The sequence below is a fragment of the Heterocephalus glaber genome, unplaced genomic scaffold, assembly GCF_053883595.1.
Source record: "Heterocephalus glaber isolate CG9 unplaced genomic scaffold, H.glaber_assembly_v1.0 deba00001538, whole genome shotgun sequence".
Lineage (NCBI taxonomy): Eukaryota > Metazoa > Chordata > Mammalia > Rodentia > Bathyergidae > Heterocephalus > Heterocephalus glaber.
In genome coordinates, this window is record NW_028258333.1 from 39,026,594 (window position 1) to 39,045,914 (window position 19,321).

General features: G+C 37.2%; 1 long non-coding RNA gene and 1 pseudogene across 1 annotated transcript in view; one reads left to right on the forward strand and one right to left on the reverse strand.

Annotated features, from left to right (window-relative positions):
- Window positions 1-19,321, forward strand: part of LOC110350066 (uncharacterized) — a 153,295-nt gene that overhangs the window by 70,268 nt on the left and 63,706 nt on the right. The window contains exon 3 of the long non-coding RNA XR_002396368.2: window positions 19,098-19,181. This is a non-coding gene — a long non-coding RNA (uncharacterized LOC110350066). The remainder of the gene's footprint in view (window positions 1-19,097; window positions 19,182-19,321) is intronic.
- On the reverse strand, window positions 10,576-11,374 carry LOC101699925 (olfactory receptor 6C74-like; annotated as a pseudogene).

A 19,321-nucleotide genomic window follows, 5' to 3' on the forward strand; every position in this document is an offset into this window, starting at 1 on the left:
CAGAACTATATTGAACAAGAGTGGTGATAGTGGACATCCTTGTCTTGTTCCTGATTTTAGTGTGAAAGATTTCAGTTTTTGACCATTTAGTATGATATTGGCTATTGGTTTTTCATAGATGGCTTCTATCAGTTTGAGGTAGAGACCATCTATTCCAATTTTTTGTAGGGTTTTTATCATAAATGCATGTTGAATTTTGTCAAATGCTTTTTCTGCATCTATGGAGAGAATCATATGGTTTTTGTCCTTGGCTCTATTGATATAGTGTATTACATTTATTGATTTTCGTATATTGAACCATCCCTGCATCCCTGGGATGAATCCCACTTGATCAGGGTGTATGATCTTCTTGATGATCTTCTGCATTCTGTTTGCCAGTATCTTATTAAGGATTTTTGCATCTATGTTCATTAGTGAGATTGGCCTATAGTTCTTCTTTTTGGTTGGGTCTTTCTCTGCTTTGGGGATCAAGGTGATGCTTGCTTCCAGGAATGAATTTGGGAGTATTGCTTCCTTTTCAATTTCCTTGAAGAGTTTAAACAGTAGTGGCAGCAGTTCCTCTCCAAATGTCTTGTAGAATTCAGCAGTGAAGCCATCAGGGCCCGGGTTTTTCTTAGTTGATAAGTTTTTAATTACATTTTCAATGTCATTGGTTGATATTGGGTTGTTCAGAATTTTTAGGTCTTGTTCGTTCAACTTTGGTAATTCATATGTATCTAGGAATCTGTCCATTTCTTCTGTGTTGTCCATCTTATTGGCATATAGGTTCTGGAAGTAGGTATTGATGATCCTCTGGATTTCTGCTGAGTCTGTTGTAATTTCACCCTTTCTATTCCTAATTGCATGGATTTGGGCCTTTTCTTTCCTTTTTCTGACAAGGTTGGCTAAAGTTTTGTCAATTTTGTTGATTCTTTTGAAGAATCAACTCTTGGCTGCATTGATTTTTTGTATTGTTCTCTTAGTCTCCATTGCATTGATTTCTCCTCTGATCTTTATAATTTCCTGCCTTGTATGAGCTCTGGGGTTGTCCTGTTCTTCTTTTTCTAGAAGCTTGAGGTGGAGCATCAGGTTGTTTAATTGGGCTCATTCTGTTTTCCTAATATGCATATTCACTGCTATGAATTTCCCTCCTAAGACTGCTTTCACTGTGTCCCATAGATTCCGATATGTTGTATTGTCATTGTCATTTAATTGAAGGAACTGTCTGATTTCTTCTTTAATTTCCTCTGTGACCCATTGGTTATTCAGAAGTGTATTTTTCAATTTCCACATGTTTATGAGATTTTTGGTGTTTCTTTTGCTATGGATCTCCAATTTCATCGCACTATGGTCTGATAATATAGAGGGGATAACTTCAATTCCTTTGCACTTACTTAAACATGTTCTATGTGTGTGTATGTGGTCTATTTTGGAGAATGACCCATGTGCAGCTGAGAGGAATGTGTATTCTGATTTTGTGGGGTGGAACACTCTGTAAACATCTGTTAAGTTCATTTGTTCAAGAGTTCGATTGAGTTCTAGTATTTCATTACTTATTTTTTGTTTAGTTGATCTATCTATTTGTGACAGTGGGGTGTTGAGGTCCCCCACTACAATTGTATTAGTGCATATATGACTTTTCATGTCCGTTAGTATTTGTTTTACATAGTTGGGTGCACTAGTGTTTGGTGCATAGATATTTGTGATTGTCATCTCTTCCTGTTGGACTGTTCCCTTTATAAGAATGTAGTGTTCTTCTTCGTCTCTCTTAATCAGTGTTGGTTTGAAATCTACTTGATCTGCAAAGAGGATAGCTACTCCTGCTTTTTTTTTGGTTCCTGTCACATGCAGTATTGTTTTCCCCCCTTTAACTTTCAGTCTATGAGTTTCCTTTTGAATTAAGTGTGTTTCTTGTGTGCAGCATATTGTTGGATTTTGCTTCTTGACCCATTCTGCCAGTCTATTTCTTTTGATTGGTGAATTGAGACCATTAACGTTGATGGTTATAACTGAAATGTATTGACTTGTCATTGCCATGACTTTTTCTTTTTGTTGGGTTCTCCCCCTTTACATTTAATTTCTTGTCATGCCCTATGGGTTCATTCTACTTTGCTTTCTGGGGTTGTGATCCTCAATGTCTGTTCCTAGGAAATTGTGTAAAATTCTTTGGAGTGCTGGTTTGGTATTCACAAAGTTCCTAAGGTGCTCTTTGTCATGAAAGTATCTTAACAAGTTTGTGCTCTTTAACTCCCAACAATACAAGAGATTATATCATAATTCTTGCCATTTAAAAATATCATCTCTTGTGCTGGTTATGTTTTTAAAAAGTAGTAAGAATTTGCGTGAGTGAAACATGAGGGGTTACAAATGCTGGAGTGGGGCAGAGGGCCTGTTCCTGGTGGTACTGGGTTTCATAACTGATAAAAATTTGCAGATGTTTAGTTTACCTAAAGCTATACAGGTCTTTATAATTAACGTATTTAAGTCCAGAATTTAATTTTCTTTTGCAGTTTTCCTACTTTAAGTACCATGTGAATATGCAAAACTAGAGTAAGGTCCACATCTGAGCACAATATATGAACACAATGAGAAGAGGTGATTGGAAAACAGTGCCATTGTAAATGGAAAGCAATTGCTTTTGCAGAGTAACTTTGGACTTGTTGGTTCAGTCCACAAGCATTTAGTAAGCCTCTCCCATGTGCTAGGCATAGACAATATTTTGATCAATGAAATTCAACCCTTGTTTTTAAAGAGTTTACTGTCTTTTGGGTGAAAGCCACCTCCTTGCAGTGTAACAGGTGGCCACTGGACACTAGTACAGAGAAGCAGCTTGTGTTCTGATAAGGCATTGCCATTGTTGATCATTTGTCTAGAATTTTAATATCACTCTCAGATACACAGATGATGGGAGTATAATGTGGTAAATGGATAAAAAGACGGAACATAGATATGAAGGTGGAACAAGGTGTGCCTGGCCCTGGGGTCAGAAAAGGGCAAAGAGTGGCCAAAGGAAGATGATTCCTGAGCTGAATTCCAGAGGAGGGACAGGGAGTTGTCAGTGGAGGCAATACTGCCAGCTGAGAATCAGAGAATCAGTGGTGTATTTGGAACTAGGTCTCTACACAAGAACGATCAAGGGTTTAGAATCTTAGAATGAGTTTGGATTTTAGCAGGCATGAGGAAGGAAGTATAATGCCAGAATCACGTGTTGCATTCCTTGTGGATTATATGTGATCAGACTCTGGGCCCCTGGAGGCTGGATCTTAGCGATTATCTCCTGTCTAGATTCTTAGCCCTTAAACTGGGCAGTTTAATGAGGTCCCTTTTGGCCAGTAACAATTTAGAACATTGAAGTCAGCCACCCTCCTCCTTGGTCCTCACTCAGTTCCTTCCACGCTCTGTCCTTGTGCCCTTGGTGGGTTTTGCACATGTCTTTAGCTCTCCCCATATGTCAATAGCTTGGAGAATCTACTTAAATTCCACTGTTCTCTTAGTGACAGAGTAATGTGCCTCTTAGTATAATGTGTTTAATAACAGATACAGGGATGGGTAACTACTGTGATTGTTTTCATTACACACTCATTTATTCATTAAAAGACATAGCTGACCACTTTTAAAAGTTAAAAAGCTTGTTTACTTTGTGGTTAGTACTATGTAAATTTTATATTTCATATTGGTAAAATTAAATCAAGATATCTTATTTGCTATAAGTATTTACTCTAGAGAAGTCTCTAATATATGGCTTTAATAATTTTTATAAATGATAAATCCATGATTAACTGATAAAGTTCATAGTGATTTTATGATTTGTTTTAATATATAGACTTTTATAAAAATAGTATGAAAATAATAAAATTATAGCAAGTTCTCCTTCAAATAAAATGTGATTCATCCACCTATTTACTGAGGCAGGTGTGGACAGGAGAGAGGAAGAAGTGCTTTTGGTGAGGTACATCTCACAGCTTAGTTTCAGGCTGTGCCCGTGAGGAAAATCTGAGCACAAGAATCATTTTCCCGGTGCAACCAACCACAACTCCAAGCCCCCAGCCTGTGCTACTCCACTTTCTGTGAGTAAGAGCAGTAGTTATTCCTTAGAGCCGCAGGATCTCTCCTGTTTTAAAAAAAACAGAATGGAGTTTATGGCAGCACTTCCTTCTTGTAACTTTAGAAATATCATAGCTCAGCTTTTGGCCATTTCAACTGACTTGTAAACAAAGTTGTTAAGAAGAGAAATAGATTCCTGTGTGTTATAGATGAATCTTCAATGATATCTTGCTTTCAAGGAAAAGGAGAAAAAACAGTGGAGAAGATTATGCAATGAAAAATATAAACATTCACAGAAGTTCATCCATTACTGATGGGACTCACATATCTGATTCCAAGATAAGCTCTGAGTAGTGTTCTGAAAAATAGAGAGAGAACAAGAAAAATAGTGATTAATGGTTACTTTATGTGTGCTGGGCTTTATGTGAAATGTTTCATGTACAACACTTATGAGGTGTGTGGGATCATTATTCTCATTTTAGCAGAATAGATTGAAGCTCCAAGAGTAAACTGACCCAGGCTATACAGACAACAGTAACCACATTAGTATTTGAACACAATCAAACTAAGTCTAAAGCCCAAACTCTGCCCAATGATGGGTAAAAAAAGCACACAAGATATCTGGCTTTCCCTGGGGAGAGGAGCACCAACACAGATAATCCTTGTGAAGTCTTTGTGTTGCCTGTTGGGAAATAACATCTTAACATGTGAAAATAGTGTCTCAGAGTGCAAACCAAATTAAATATTGAGGTCAAAGGAAGAAAACCACTGTAATAAATTTGTCCATGTTATTAACATCAGTATATCTTACTCTGAAAATAGAGAACAAGATATGGTGAATTAATGCATGCTCTGAGAAAGAAAGGCATTTACAAGAAAAGAGGCAAATCTGCTATTATCTGACAGAAGAAAATAGTATGAAATTTAAATTCTGGAGCAAATGATAGGACAGGCAATGGACCACTAGAAAGCAAAACTTAATCAGGAAGACAAATGCATCCTTTGGATTGCAGCCACGTGAGAAGCGGAGCCTGTCTGATTTCAGTTTTCAGATCCAATGGTACTGTCTTCAGACATCCAGACTTGACCATGGTATGCCAAGATGTGAACAGGAGAAACCAAGGTGCGGGATGAGCCTCTGAGAGCCTGGGGTGACTGAGTAAATCTGATATTCTCTAAAGTGGGCCAAGAGTAGAAGCTAACCAAGGTGAAGCCATCAGATTGTAGAGATAAAAAAGTCAAAACCTGAGAACAAGGAAATCAGATGAAAATAAAGGCTCTAATGATCAGACTACCTTAGAGAGTATGAGTTGCAGTCAGGGATAATTCACCTGTGAGCTGAGGTAATTCATGTAACGCAGTGACCCAGGCCCTGAGGGAATTTGAAGGGCAGATCTCTCTGAGGTGGAGAAGAAACAACTGTGAATGCACCTGTGACAGAGGTGGGGACCAGAAATCACATTCTTAAAGGCTACTGTAATCAAGCCGGTCTATCATAAAAAGACAAAGTACAAAAACCAAGAAATGCTTTGTACTTCAGAGTTGTGGTCAGTGATTATCTTCATTCTGGTGAGCCCAGGTTTGTGACTGCTTAGGTGTTATGACTGATTTCTGGCACATTTTCATTAAGATCATATAGAATCCCATGACCTAGTTATCAAACACTAGACATGCCCTGTCTCTCTTATACAGACAGCCTGCTGCTATGGAAACATGCTGTCCTGGCTAAAGGACATCAAAGGTGAATGATGCAGGATGAAAAGGCTAATTTAGCTTTGGAACCTGCTAATTCACTTGCTGGGGAAAACTTAATGATTGGTAGACTATGACTCAATGTAGTGTTTTATTTTTTCTCTCTTAAGGTAAGAGAATATCGGCCTTTTTAGGCATCTCAGAAGACGTGGATAGGAAATTACTTTAGCTATCTGGCATTAGGAAAGCTGGCTGTGGGTTTTCTTCATTCTCTTTTTGCTGACATTAAGGGATTGGGTAATCAGTTGACAGGGAAAGGATGAAAGGCTAGGAGGCCCTGGGGGTAGGGATCAGGAGAGAAGGTAAACAGAAGCTAAAGAGAAAGTAGGAATCATAGATGAAAGCTAGGACACAGGAATATTAGGACTTAAAAGCTGCCTACTGAAGGTTTCCTTTCTTTAGTCGTTATATCACCAAATCCAGGAAAAATGACACCAAAGAACCTGAAGAACAGATTATTCTAGTGTGTTTTGCAAATTCTGGATTCTCAAAGGGCCAGAAAAGGGCTTAATGCAGTGTGCAGACAGAGATCCTTCAGCACGTTCTTTGACCCCCACAGTGCTCAACAAACATCTTTGAACCTTCAGCTTTGAATATTTGTGAAATAAGTAGATTCCTGAATTTCCACTTTGTTTTGAAAAAATAGAAAATCAAGCAGCATTGAGACTTCATTACCAAATTACAGCCAGATAGTAGTTACTCCCTTTAAAAGGAATGAGGGTTCCCAATGTCCTCCTGGCCCCGAGTCTATGTGGCATTTTTTCCAGTCTACCCATCCATGGTTCTTGTAGCCTTGCCAGTTGCCTGTGTTCTGAGAAACTAGGGAAGACCATGGTGGGGGAGGGAAACAAACAGTTGGAAGGCAAATTCTATTCTTTCTTATTCTGGGAATAGTTCAGTATCTATAAAAGTAACATATAAAATACTAAGTGACTGAGCTTCCTTTCCTATATGACAAATAACAATATTTAAAATTTAGTCTTTGAGAATTAAAAAGAAATATAATTCAAATGACAGCAAGGCAGGAAGGGAAATTCTGTTTTTCTTTGTTTTGAGGATGAGATATGGTAGAATAGGTTTATGTCATAAAACAAAGAATTTTAGCTAACACCTAGAATGAAATTTCTAAGAATATAGTAAAATACAGCTGTATTTGGTGGTGAACTGTTCTTGCTGTCACTTTGGGGACTGGCTCCTCAAATTTTCTCCTATTCCTGGTTTGATGGGGATTGAATGAGACCTGAACAGGATTTTGAAGAATGTTCTCTGATTCCAGGACTTTTCCTCCCCTTTTTGTCCCCTTAAAGAGGAGAGCTATCTTTAGGAGAGACATGAGGTGTTTTCACCTTCTCAGATCCATTTCCTCTGAAACCAAGTTCTTTGAAGAACACCCAGAGATGATATAAGAATTTCCCAAAGGAAATCCTTGGTTAAAGTCTTCAGAGCAATTTTTGCTTTTATTACACTCAGATGCATATAGGAACTGGGTCAAACTAGGGCAATGTCAGAAGTATACCTTAGGATTAAAATAAGAGAGGAAGAATTCTTTTGTTAAAATGTCTGTTTGACATTGACAATATTTCCAGTTCTCACCATAGAGAAAAGGGGAAAATCACTTAAGGCTAGAAAAAAAAATCAATTTGAAATATTGATAGAATATAAAAAATGAAAAATAATTTAGAGTTATTAACTAAAGGACAAAATTATCCAAAATGGTAGAGGGACTGGGGAGAGGTTTGATTCAGAATTTCATTTATTTTATAAAAATCATACATTTATGTATAGAAATAAAAATTAGATAAGACTCATATATGAATATGTCACTCCCTGTTTGAAATCTTTTGATGACTTCAGTTTAGCTATAGAGCAAGTCTAAACTCCTTGCTTTAGATCTGAAGGGCCTCTATTACCTGGCTCCAACCTACTTACTCTGCCTGATATTTTACTCTTCTTTCTCCACCCCCATCCATGGTCCTTACGCTGAAGCCTCCTGGACTAATTGTATTCCTAGACAGCCTGTTTCTTAGTGTTTCTGACACTGCATCCTCCACTGCAAATGTCCCTCCCACCTTCTTCATTCTTTGATGTTTGATACATCATCTAAAACCTATATTGGATGCTCACCAGTGTACCCTTAAAGCCTTCTTCATTTTCCCTAGAAGGACTGAATCTCATAAGGGCCATAGTGCTTAACTTATATCTGTTACAGGTCTTTTCTCTTCTGTTTTGAATTATTTATGTACATGGTTTTCTCCCTCCCTGTACTCTCTATATCAGCCTCACATTGCATTTCTTACATGTCTACAACAGAGTCTTGCAAATCTAGTTGTTTAATCATTGACTGCTGATTTGTATTTCTAATATGTATTTTGAAACAAATAGTTGATTGACTGGGTTAAATTAATATTCTAATATATGATTGTTTAAGTTCTAACTTAACATATTCAAAACCAAATTCATTAGCTTTTCTCCAGTTATCTGTATATATAATTCATATCTACATTTTCAAAATCACTCATTTTTCTAATTTGGGTGTCATCTTTGGCTCAACTAATTGATACTCTTTTAAAAACAGATTACTGTATGGCCTCAAATTCTATTGAATATTCATTGAGATATTTCTCTTAACCTCTGCTCTTTTCTGCTCTAATTTGTTTTCCTTAGTTTAGGTCCTAGTCCCTTCACAGTTAATTAAGTTCCAAACTATTAGGATAAATAAACCTTTTAGCCATAAAGCCCTCTGAAGACCATTGTCATCAAACTCTTCTTCTTTTGTAGTAGTGAGGATTGAACCCCAGGGCCTTCATACTGAGCTACATCTTTAGATCTTTTTTTATAATTTTGAAATGGTCTCTTGTTAACTCATTAGGTTGCCCAGGCTGGACTAGAATTTGTATCCACCTGCCTCAGCCTCCTATAGTACTGGGATTATAGGTGTGTACTACCCACCTCCTCAGCTAATCAAACTCTTAACTCATACATATTATTTCTTGGGTTCTAAATTTGCTATCACATAAAATCTTATTCTGGTTCTACAGCTACTATGGAAACGTAGTGGTTAAGAACACAACTTTTGAATCTGGCAAAACTAGGTTTGTCACATACTTGCTAGGTTTGTAAACTGTGCCCTTTCATAACTTCCTGAAATCTCAGTTTCTGCCTCTATAAATGAAAGACAGTAATTATATCTGCCTCATAAAGTTGCTTGGATTTGACATGAGATGATGCCTGTAAAATATTTAGCAGAGTGCATTGTAAGAGCAAGAATTCAGTAAATATTAGCAACAGTTACCACATTTTCCATTACTCTCCAGGAACTCAGCTCTGGCCAGATGAACCTCCTTGCTGTGAAGATGTGGGGAGCTGTGTACAAAACACTCTTCACAAGGGGCCCTAGTAGGGATGAAGGAGACCCAATGTATGTGGAAGGAATCTATTGTTACCACAAAGAAATAGAAAGTTTGGGGTGACTAAAGGGACAATTGGGAAAGTCCCTAAAGCAAATGCTTTAGTATTTCACTTGAATGGTTGAACTCAAGTGCTGCTTGTATTTTGTCATAGTGGCTATATACTGTGTAGAAAAGGAAGCTAAACTGCTTTTTGCAGTTCACTGATGTAGATATGCAGATGTGAAGAAATAAGAGATGTCTCTTACTCACCTAGATGCAGTATTTCCTTCCTTCTGGGTCTCAGAGGTATGGGATGTTCTGTTGGTTTCTTCAGCTCCCCTTGCTGGCTTGATGCCCTCTGGAGTTGTGTGGTGGAGCTGAGCACTGACCCTGGAAAAGGGCTGGGGAGAGGATATGGCAGCCTGTTCTGGTTTCACGTGTGGAACCTTGACATGTGGACCAAGATTTTCTGAGCAATCGGTGATGATATTGGCAGAAACTAGGTATCTGTAACTTGTCTATGAATCATTAGACATCAGACAATGGTGTTAACATTATTCTGAAACACTTATTTTTAGCCACTTCTTACTGGCTCAAGGGGCATTTAACTGCCCAGAAAAGCCACTTCATACACTTTGAAATTGTTTTCAGTTTGAAACACATGCAGTTGTTTGAGAAGATAGAATTTGAAGCCTGTATCAAATAGTTGGCAATTTGTGTCTGAGAGTTTAAAAAAAAAGTTCACAGTTCTATGTGGATGATGGATTAGACATTAGCAAAGAAATATAATATGCTTTTATTGTACACTTCAGAATCCTTATTGAACTGGCTTGTCGCATAAGTCATGTTGGTTGTCAAGGCTAGAATAGAGAGTGGCACCACAGAGTCTCACCTGCTGCACAGAAAAAACCAACAATAATACCAACCAGGGATAAGATTTAGTCCCACCACATGGGCTTCCTGACATAATCATGGAAAGTAGCAAGGGATAGAGAAAGAACACTGAGTCTCAGGACTCTGGGTGGCTCCAGAATTTTCACTAACCACCCAGGTGTCTTTGGGCAAAAGAGTTAGATTCTAAAGACCTCCATTTATTCATCTATGAAATGAAGTGAGGAGACTTCTTGTTAATACTGGCAAGTTTAATCCATCTGTTTATCTACACATTCTCTCCAAATGCTACTAAGCTTTGCAGTAAGGAAATAAGCAGGCATTTAAAAAAATATGAGAGAGTGTTTTGCTCCTGGACGCCACCAAGGAAGCATCGTTAGTCTCTCTTCCGACTGCCATCATGTCTAAGTCAGAGTCTCCTAAGGAGCCTGAATAGCTGTGGAAGCTCTTCATTGGAGGGCTGAGCTCTGAAACAACAGATGAGAGTCTGAGAAGCTCTCTCTGAGCAATGGGGAAACACTCACGGACTGTGTGAGGGTTTCACATACATGAAGATACAGCTGCCATAAGAAATGGAAACAACAACTATGTGGGAAGAACATGTGGAAAAGGCTTTCTTCCTCTGTTGAGAAGAAGGTATTCTCACAATGGTCCTGATGATGTCTGTGTATGAGAAGATCACTAACAGCAGTGTAATAAGGAATGTCAGAATGGCTGAGAGAAGCATCAGTAATTCTGTTATGTCTGTGTCTGTGCAAGAGAGCTGCAGTATAGGAGAAACATCACAGAAGAAATGATCAATCATGTTGGCCACACAGAAATCAAGCTGGAGACCCATAAGGAGGGGTGGAAATATGATCAGGAAGCCAGACACCAACCATGAAGCAAAGAGCCGCAATCTGCATGCTCTGCTGCTCACGATAGCCATGTAGTTCAGGGGCTTGCAAATAGCCACAAAGCAGTCATAGGACATGGCAGCCAAGAGAAAAAATTCAGTTGCCCCCAAGAGGATAGTAAAAAACAGCTGCGCTGCACAGTCATTGTAAGAAATGCTCTTATCGCCTGTTGCCATGCTGACAAGAAATTTGGGGATACAGACAGTTGTCAATGAGATTTCTACAACTGAGAAATTTTGGAGGAAGAAATACATGGGTGTCTTGAGATGAGAATCCAATAGGGTGAGGGTGATGATGGTTAGATTCCCTGTAACACTCAATAGGTAAGTGAAAAATAGGAGAAAAAAAAATAACCACCTGTAACTGTGGATCATCTGTTAGTCCAAAAAGAATAAAGATTGTCACTGTTGTGTGGTTTCTCATAGCTCATTTCTATTTTTAAATAAACAAGAAGAGAAAATTAGAAGCAAAGGGGCTGGATCTGCATAAGATACTTCTTGAGACCATTCACAAACATATTGCTACCCACACCCAACCTCCTTCAATAGTCTGCTACTCATCAGTAGTAGCTTAAAAAAAAAAATCTGTTCACATGATTTTTATTCAAAACTTCACTAAATATAAATTTTTTATTTTGTTTTAGTTTCCCAAAAGTATACAAATGCAAGCATCCTACAGGGATAATATATTGTATTAATAATGTCATAAAAATATAAAAACAATAATTACAATTTAATTTTTTGTAACGTATTTGATTTTTCCAACATATATGCTTTATATTAAATTATTTTACATTATTTGGTGACTCTATATTCTCCCTTGCCTTAAAATCAACATACAGTTGAATTAAACATCTGCAGATGGCTGGGATTTTCATATCTTCATCAAACTTCTGAATATTCTTCAAGATTTGCATTTTCATGACCACTATTAGTTCTCCTTTCCTACTTTTTCTGATAATTTGAATTTACTTTCTTTTTGTTTTCTGAGTCTTCCTTGTATTTTTTCCTTTACATTTACTTTCCATAGACATAAAGAAAGATAAACTTGAGTCATTCATAGGAAAATAGATGCACCTTAAGAACATAATGTTAAGTGAAACAAATCAGATACACAAGCTTAAATATCACATAGATTCTCTTATATGAAAAACCTAAAATATAAATGAAGAGCAAAGTATAAATTAGATAAGAGGAAGTAGGGAGGTAGATTTTTCTTCATTGGGAAAGAGGTCAAGAGCAGGAGGAATGGAGGGAAAGGGGATGAAAAGGGAATTAAGATACGTTATGCACATGTACCAACTGCACGCAAAGATGTAAAAATTAGGTAGTGCATATGTACAAAAAAGGAATAGAATCAAAAGATGAATGGAGGGGGAAGGAGGGCAGGGAAAGGGGATTTTAAAAAGGAATTAAGATGTATTTTGTACATGTACCAATTCCCTAGAAGGAACGTAAACATTATATACTACAAACATGTACTAACATGAAAAAATAATGAAAGAGAGCAGAAGAGGATATCATAGCTACTACATTTTTAAAGAAGGAAAGAGGTGAATAAATGGTAACTAAGTTGACTTGAGGAAACGGAACCTCATCCAGGAGTGGGGAGGCCCAGGAGCAAAAGTATTTATTCTTACTGAGCAGTCCCACAGGAACTCAGGAATGGTCACCCCATATACTTCTAAAAAAGGGAGCACAGTGGGGTCAGAAACAGGGAAATAAGCTAAAGACCCAGATAAAAAGCAAATGAATCAAAGATACCATCCCCTATCCTGACTGGCATCTGGTCCATATTAAGGTTTGTCATTCTCCAGTAGGCTAAGCCCAGGATTGTTTGGTGGCATTGAAGCTGACACAATGTCTCGACCATGACTCCAGGTGGGCAAAGCAAGTCACAAGGCCTCTCAGATTCAAGGTGACGGAGGCGATCAGTTCAGTCTCTCGAAGGGCAAAGCTGTAAAGTCACATGCAAAGGGATGTGGACACAGGGAGAGGGATATCTGTGGGTGGTTTTGAAAACAACTGTAAGAAATGATAACAAGATTCACAATTGTCAAACTTGGACACTATCAGTAAAAGCCATGTGCAAAAAAAGAAACTCCTACAACAAGATGAAGCTATGAATGATGTCTTCTGAGAATAAAAGATGACATTACATCCCTAAAACAAGAACAGAATGTCGCAAAAATATTTTGAGAGCAAAAAGAAGTCTGAGAGCTTATTAAGGTTGCACAAATGAAAATCTTAATAGAAGTTTTGGAAGACAAAGTTGAAGACTATCCGGGAAAATATAATAAAATGATAAGGATACAGAAAAATAGGAGAACTTTTTAAAATTAGAGGGTTAATCAAGGAGGTACAATATTCAACTAGTAAATATTACAGAAAAGAGAAAAAGTGAACAGAAAGATAGTAAGAAAGAAATAAATTAAGAAAACTTTCCAGAAAGGGGGGGGGCAAACATCTAAATTGTCTCACAAATACGTGGGAGAACCCTGGGACACAACCTATATTTTTGAGAGATTTTAGAATGCTGGTGGAAAGAGAAGTTTCTGAAAGTTTTAAGTGAAATCCTCTCCCCAATAATCACAATCAAAGGAATGAGAAATAGAATGTCCTAGATCTCTGGCAAGAGTTGTGGAGCAGGGAGGAAAAGGGGACATAAAAAGTTTTAAGATGTGTCATGTACATCTACCAACTACTCACAGTGAATGTAATAATTACATGTCACAAACATGAACTAGAAGAAATGAGGAAAGGGGATTTGGAGATGGAGGGAGAGGAATAAAAAGAATCAAGAAATGTTAAGTGTGCGTACCTATGTATCTAATCCCTAAGATGAATGTAAACATCATGTACTGCAAACGTGTACTAATAAAAGAATTTTAAAAAGAATGTCATTAGTCTTCTCAATAGTGAACTGGGAACTCTGGGGAAAATGATATTCCAGCTACAGTTTTATAGCCAGCCAGTCTCACAGTGAATCTCAGAGACTAATGAGACTCTTCAGACATGCAATTGGGTCTCAACATTTTGTCTCCTTCTGCTTTCTTAGTTAATATTAGATCACACGGGTTTTTTTATGAAATGGAGTACTACTCAGCCATAAAAAATGAGAAATTAGAGACATTTATAGCTAAGTGGATGCACATTGAGGCGATACTCTTAAGTGAAATAAATAGGACACAGATGTGTAAATACCGAATAGTTTCTCTCGTGTGAGAAACTGAAAGTGTAAATAAGGACTAAATGTATAATAGGTCATGTGAAATAGGAAGAAAAGGGGCAAAGGGGAAGGAAGTGGGAGGGCTAAGGGAAAGGATAGAAGGGAATGGGATTAATATGAGAAAATGGAAAAATAGGAACAAAATTTTTATAAATAGGGAGGGCTGGAGGGGTTGAAGGGAGGGCTGGGCAAGGGTGAAAAACAAGAACCAAGAGAGACTATATAAAGGTGCAAATTTCCAATGATGAATGTCATTATATTGTATACCTAAAATGTACCAATGATTAGAATGAATAATCGATAATGTAAAATAGGAATAATAGGTCCAAAGGGGTAGGGGTAGTGGGAGGCACAGGGGAAAGGAAAGAAGGGAAAGGAAAAAATGATGAGAAATGGAAAAAATGGAAATAAAGTCTTTGTAAATAGGGAAGGGTGGAGGGCGTGAAGGGAGGGCTAAGAATGGGGGAAAAAATAAGAACCAAGATGCATTATGTAAAGGTACAGTTCCCAATGAGAAACGTAATTGTGTTGTATACCTACAATGTACCAATAAAAGAATTTAATACAAAAAAAATATTAGATCACATGCTCCATGAAAATCAGAGGATATACCAAGAAAGAAGTAAATACAAGATAAAAACAAAAACACAAAACAAAACAAAACAAACCCTCAAAAGCCAATACAGTCTCCACATGGTGAAGGGGGATTCAGATACAATTTCTATAAAACAGGATTAGAGATCAACAAACCCAAAGAGAAGGGAACACAGAAGTTTCCAGAAAAATGTTAAGTAAAAGGAAAGATGAAGCTTATGGTATACTTAAGTGCTTGAATGAATTGAGAACCTATTTATGCCTAGAATCTTAATTAAACAGACAAAATGGGCTGCTAATAACTGCAATAACTGTTAATACCTGCAAAAATGGAATTAGGGTGATCTTGAGGTGGACATAGTACCTCAAATACTGAATAAAAGTTTAATATTAATTAATGATATAATTATACTAGAAGATGGAGGGGAGGGCAACCCATGAGTGTCAAGAGGCATTAAGAATGTCATCCTTTCCCCTCCACAATAAGAAAATACAGATAATAACTAAATCTGAAACATCAAAAAATAGCTGTATCAGCATCATTTAAAAAGAAGAGACAATGGAGCAAACATCTGAACAAATGATATTGGTTGCCTCTGAGCAAAGAAAATTGATGGCAGAAAGGGCTAGAACAAAAAAACCCATTATTTTTGATCAACCAGCCTTTTATAATGAAATAACTTTCAGAAAGTATGTATGTAACTTTGAAAAAAACCATTAAAAAGCACTGGACTCTCATGAAAGGAGAAAAAAAACCTTTTGTAGTCTCATCATCCAGGGTACCCATTACTATTATTTTCATATTGTTTTCTACATAGCTGAGACTTTTATGAATACACAATTTTGTGCCTTCTTTTTTAAAAATCACATATCTGTATCAAAAATATTTCCCTTATAGCCTATAAAATATAAAATACAAATAAGAAATAAAGAGGATCTTGAGTAGATATTCTTTAAGGGCCCTTTAAAATAATGTAATGAATTGGATTAGATTAAAGGACAATATGTCTTGAAGTTAGGTAAGGTATAGTTCCAATTTCAAATTATCTTGTGTATCTATCAAATTATGTTTGCTTTTTTGGGTGAGCGATCAGAATATGTGATCTTTGAAGGAATTAACATCTGTGCCCATGTAGCCATAACATCTAACACCTTTCTGGGTGACAATTCATTTTACTGTATTTGACAGTAACAATTCATCTCTATGACAATCCATTTGTATTTGACCATAACCAATCCAATACTGTACTTGACCATAATAATGTTATCTTATACTTGTATATAGCCATTGAAAGAACTTCTAAGAACTTTCTCTTGACTTAACTCACTTGATTCTCACAATAAATCTGTGAGGTAGATAAACAGACAATTTGCTTGTGTATTTCAAACAGTAATATCTAATGTTATGTAAATGATAATAATATAATAGTATGTATTTCTAGATAACATCTTTCAGTTGGTTGAGAAAGGATTTTCTCATGTAATACCGCACATGATTCTTTGTTTAGGAGAACTGGACTGCAGACAATTCATGGAAATGCTCTAATTCTAATGAAAATTTCTTGCCTTACTTATCTCTCTATTCATCCATTCATTCAGTCATTTTTGCAACAGTGTATTTTTAAATTTTTGATCTATGGACTATAAAAGTGGTCACCTTGATTAAGCACATAGCTATTCTTTTTGGCCAATTATGGAATCATATCTTAATTACAATGTGTTTCTCTTCTCTTGCTCTAATGGTAGTCTCCTTCTAGGCTTTTCTCCTTGAATAAAGTAAGGTCTGAATTTTGATATTTTCAAGACTCTAGGGAAGGTAGAGATGGAAGGTAGGTAGGCCTGCTGCATGAAAAGAGCGAGGAGGAAGAGCCATTCCATTTTATGTAACTATGAGCTGAGTTGTGAACTGGTCTGGGCTGTAGAAGACTAGATGAGTCAGAAAAAAAGTCCTAGTTTTTAAAAATCAAATTTCTTTGCTTAAAGCACAGAAAAGGAGTTCAGGCCTATTTCATAGGCAAGCTGTAAAGCTCCAAATGTGTTTTTGTATTGTTTTAAGATGCTTTGGAATCCTTGTGTTGAAGGAGTTAGAAGTTTTTTATCTCTGGTCCATAAAAAATAATCAAGGATCAGCCCCTCTGGTCATGATGAAGCTTGAGGAAGACCTAGGGTGAGGAAAAGGGAGTGATAACTTTGGGGAATGCATGCTGCAGCCTGGGTGCATCTTCTCTGGAGCCCGAAAGGAAGGGGCAGCAATACTCTCTCCTTCCTTCTTAAAGCTTGTAGAGAAGTCCTTTCAGCATCGTTCTCTTTGTGGGCAGTGTGTGTGTGTGTGTGTGTGTGTGCGCGCGCGCGCGCGCATGTGTTTGTGTATGTGTGTGTTAGGGCAGTATGGTTGGTTAAAGAAGACCTTTGTCTATTGAAATTGATTCTTAATTTTCATTTAAATAGAGTTAATTTAAATTTTAAATTTTTATAATTTTTTAAATGAGGACTTCTCTTGATTTACAATTTTTTACAACTTGTTATTGGCTTGCTATAATTCCAATAAAAGGGTGTGTAGAAAGACAGTTCTACTAGAGAGTTGTGGGTCCTTTGACCTTTTCTTTTCTACCCCAATTAAATGACAATAAAAATAGACACCAAATACCTGCTAACCTTACTTGAAACTTGGACTTTTCAGTTTCATGTCACACGCATAAAATGGAGAAAAAACTTAATTGACTGTAGACTCTTAGTTACATTTATAAAAAATGTAAACAACAATTTCTTGCCATAAAACTCAAAGGTATTTTTTTCTTTCTTTTCACATGTGCATGTGAGAAGTGCACGCCTACTAGCCTTGCAGCTCAGATCTTTGGAGCAGAGATGTTTTGAGGGACCTCTTCAACCCCTAGGGGGCAGCAACACTCTTTACTGCCTGAGGAGTCAACGGCTGTGCTGCTCAGCAAACCTCTAAGAAAGGGAGCAGCTATAGGTCTCATCTCTGTTAGTCTTTGCTATCAAATGTGCATAGTACTTTTAATATACCATTTATTATTTGATATGCTATGCTTGTCTTAATGAGTCTACAATTTATTAATGAGAATAAATGAATTTCTAAGTTGTGTGGAAAAATAATGCTTTTGTATACCTAGGACCATTTGTGTTTTTAGATCCAGGTTTCTCAACACCAGCATTATTGGCATTTTGGACTGGATATGATGGAGGACTGTACATTGTGAGGGGGCTGTGCATCCCCAGCCTTACCTGGGAGACTCCAGTAGCATTCTCATTCCACTTCCTAGCCCTGATAACACATTTCTCCAGGTAGTGCCAAATGTCCCCCGGGGAGCAAAACCACCCTTGGTTGAGAACCATTGAATTAGGCTGTTTCATTCATTTCCAAAGATTGGCTCCTGTATTACTACTCATTTAATTTTGTAGGTGTGTAAATGAATGTATATGTACTTATTTAAATATGTTCCACATTTTTATTATTGGGGGATAATTTTTCTGGAGGACAAATATGAAGTAAAAACAGCAGTTAAATCCAGGTGTGGCGGCACATGTTCATATGATCTCAGCATTGTTGGAGGCTGAGGCTGGAGGATCATACGTTTGAGCCTAGCCTGGGCAACTTATCAAGACGGTGTCTCAAAATTTAAAAAATTAAAAAGAAGTTGGTGATATAGATTAGTGTGAAAGCCCTGGGTTCAGTTTTCAGTACCAAAAAAAAAAAAGAAAAAAGAGAAAAGAAAAAAGGAAAAACCCCCTCCAAATACAAAGATATAAGTAAAGATGTTACACATCTCAGCCCAGATTGAGTTTTTGGAATTTCACTTCCTTATTAATAATGTCCACAGATATGCGGTCTGCCACTTTTTATTCCTTTGGATTTAAATAGCCTGGTAGACCTGAATGATGAGAGGGAGACCAATACTAAGGGATTATACCTAAAACGTTTTTGAGTAGATAGAAAAGGCTTCAAGGATTCCAGCAGGACTTAAGGAGTCACTTGGCTCCACTTCTGAGTCTGAAGTCTGGGGAGCAGTAGTTAGGGTGTAGACTGAGTGAGGCAGCATCATCACAACTTCTTAGCCAATGGCTTCTTGCTCAGCAAATTTAAGAACACTAACTTAAATTTAGAGAGATATTTGATTATTGCAAAGCAGTCAAAACTGAGTCTAGTCCCTGCCTTACCTGACCTTCCACCGTCAAGTTCCCACCCATGAGGGCATGGAGGACTTTGTAATTAGATGCACTGGAGAGGGTGAGGGGACTGGGATGTGATATAACTAAAACTTCACCTTATGTTAAGTAGGAACTTCCTTTTGATTTGTTCCAGATACTCTTAAAACATTCCAGTGAGGTGTGTGGGAGAAGGAAATGGACTGGATTCCAGAGACCAGCTGGGATCAAATTCTCTTAGGTGAGTTCCCTGCATCCTTCCTGCTTTGGGAATGCCTTCAGTTTTAGAGAAAGAAGAAATTCCTCTAGGCAACCAAATGTGAGCATTGCACATATATTCAGAGAACTCCATTAGCTGGAGTTTCCACCTTTAGCATATAT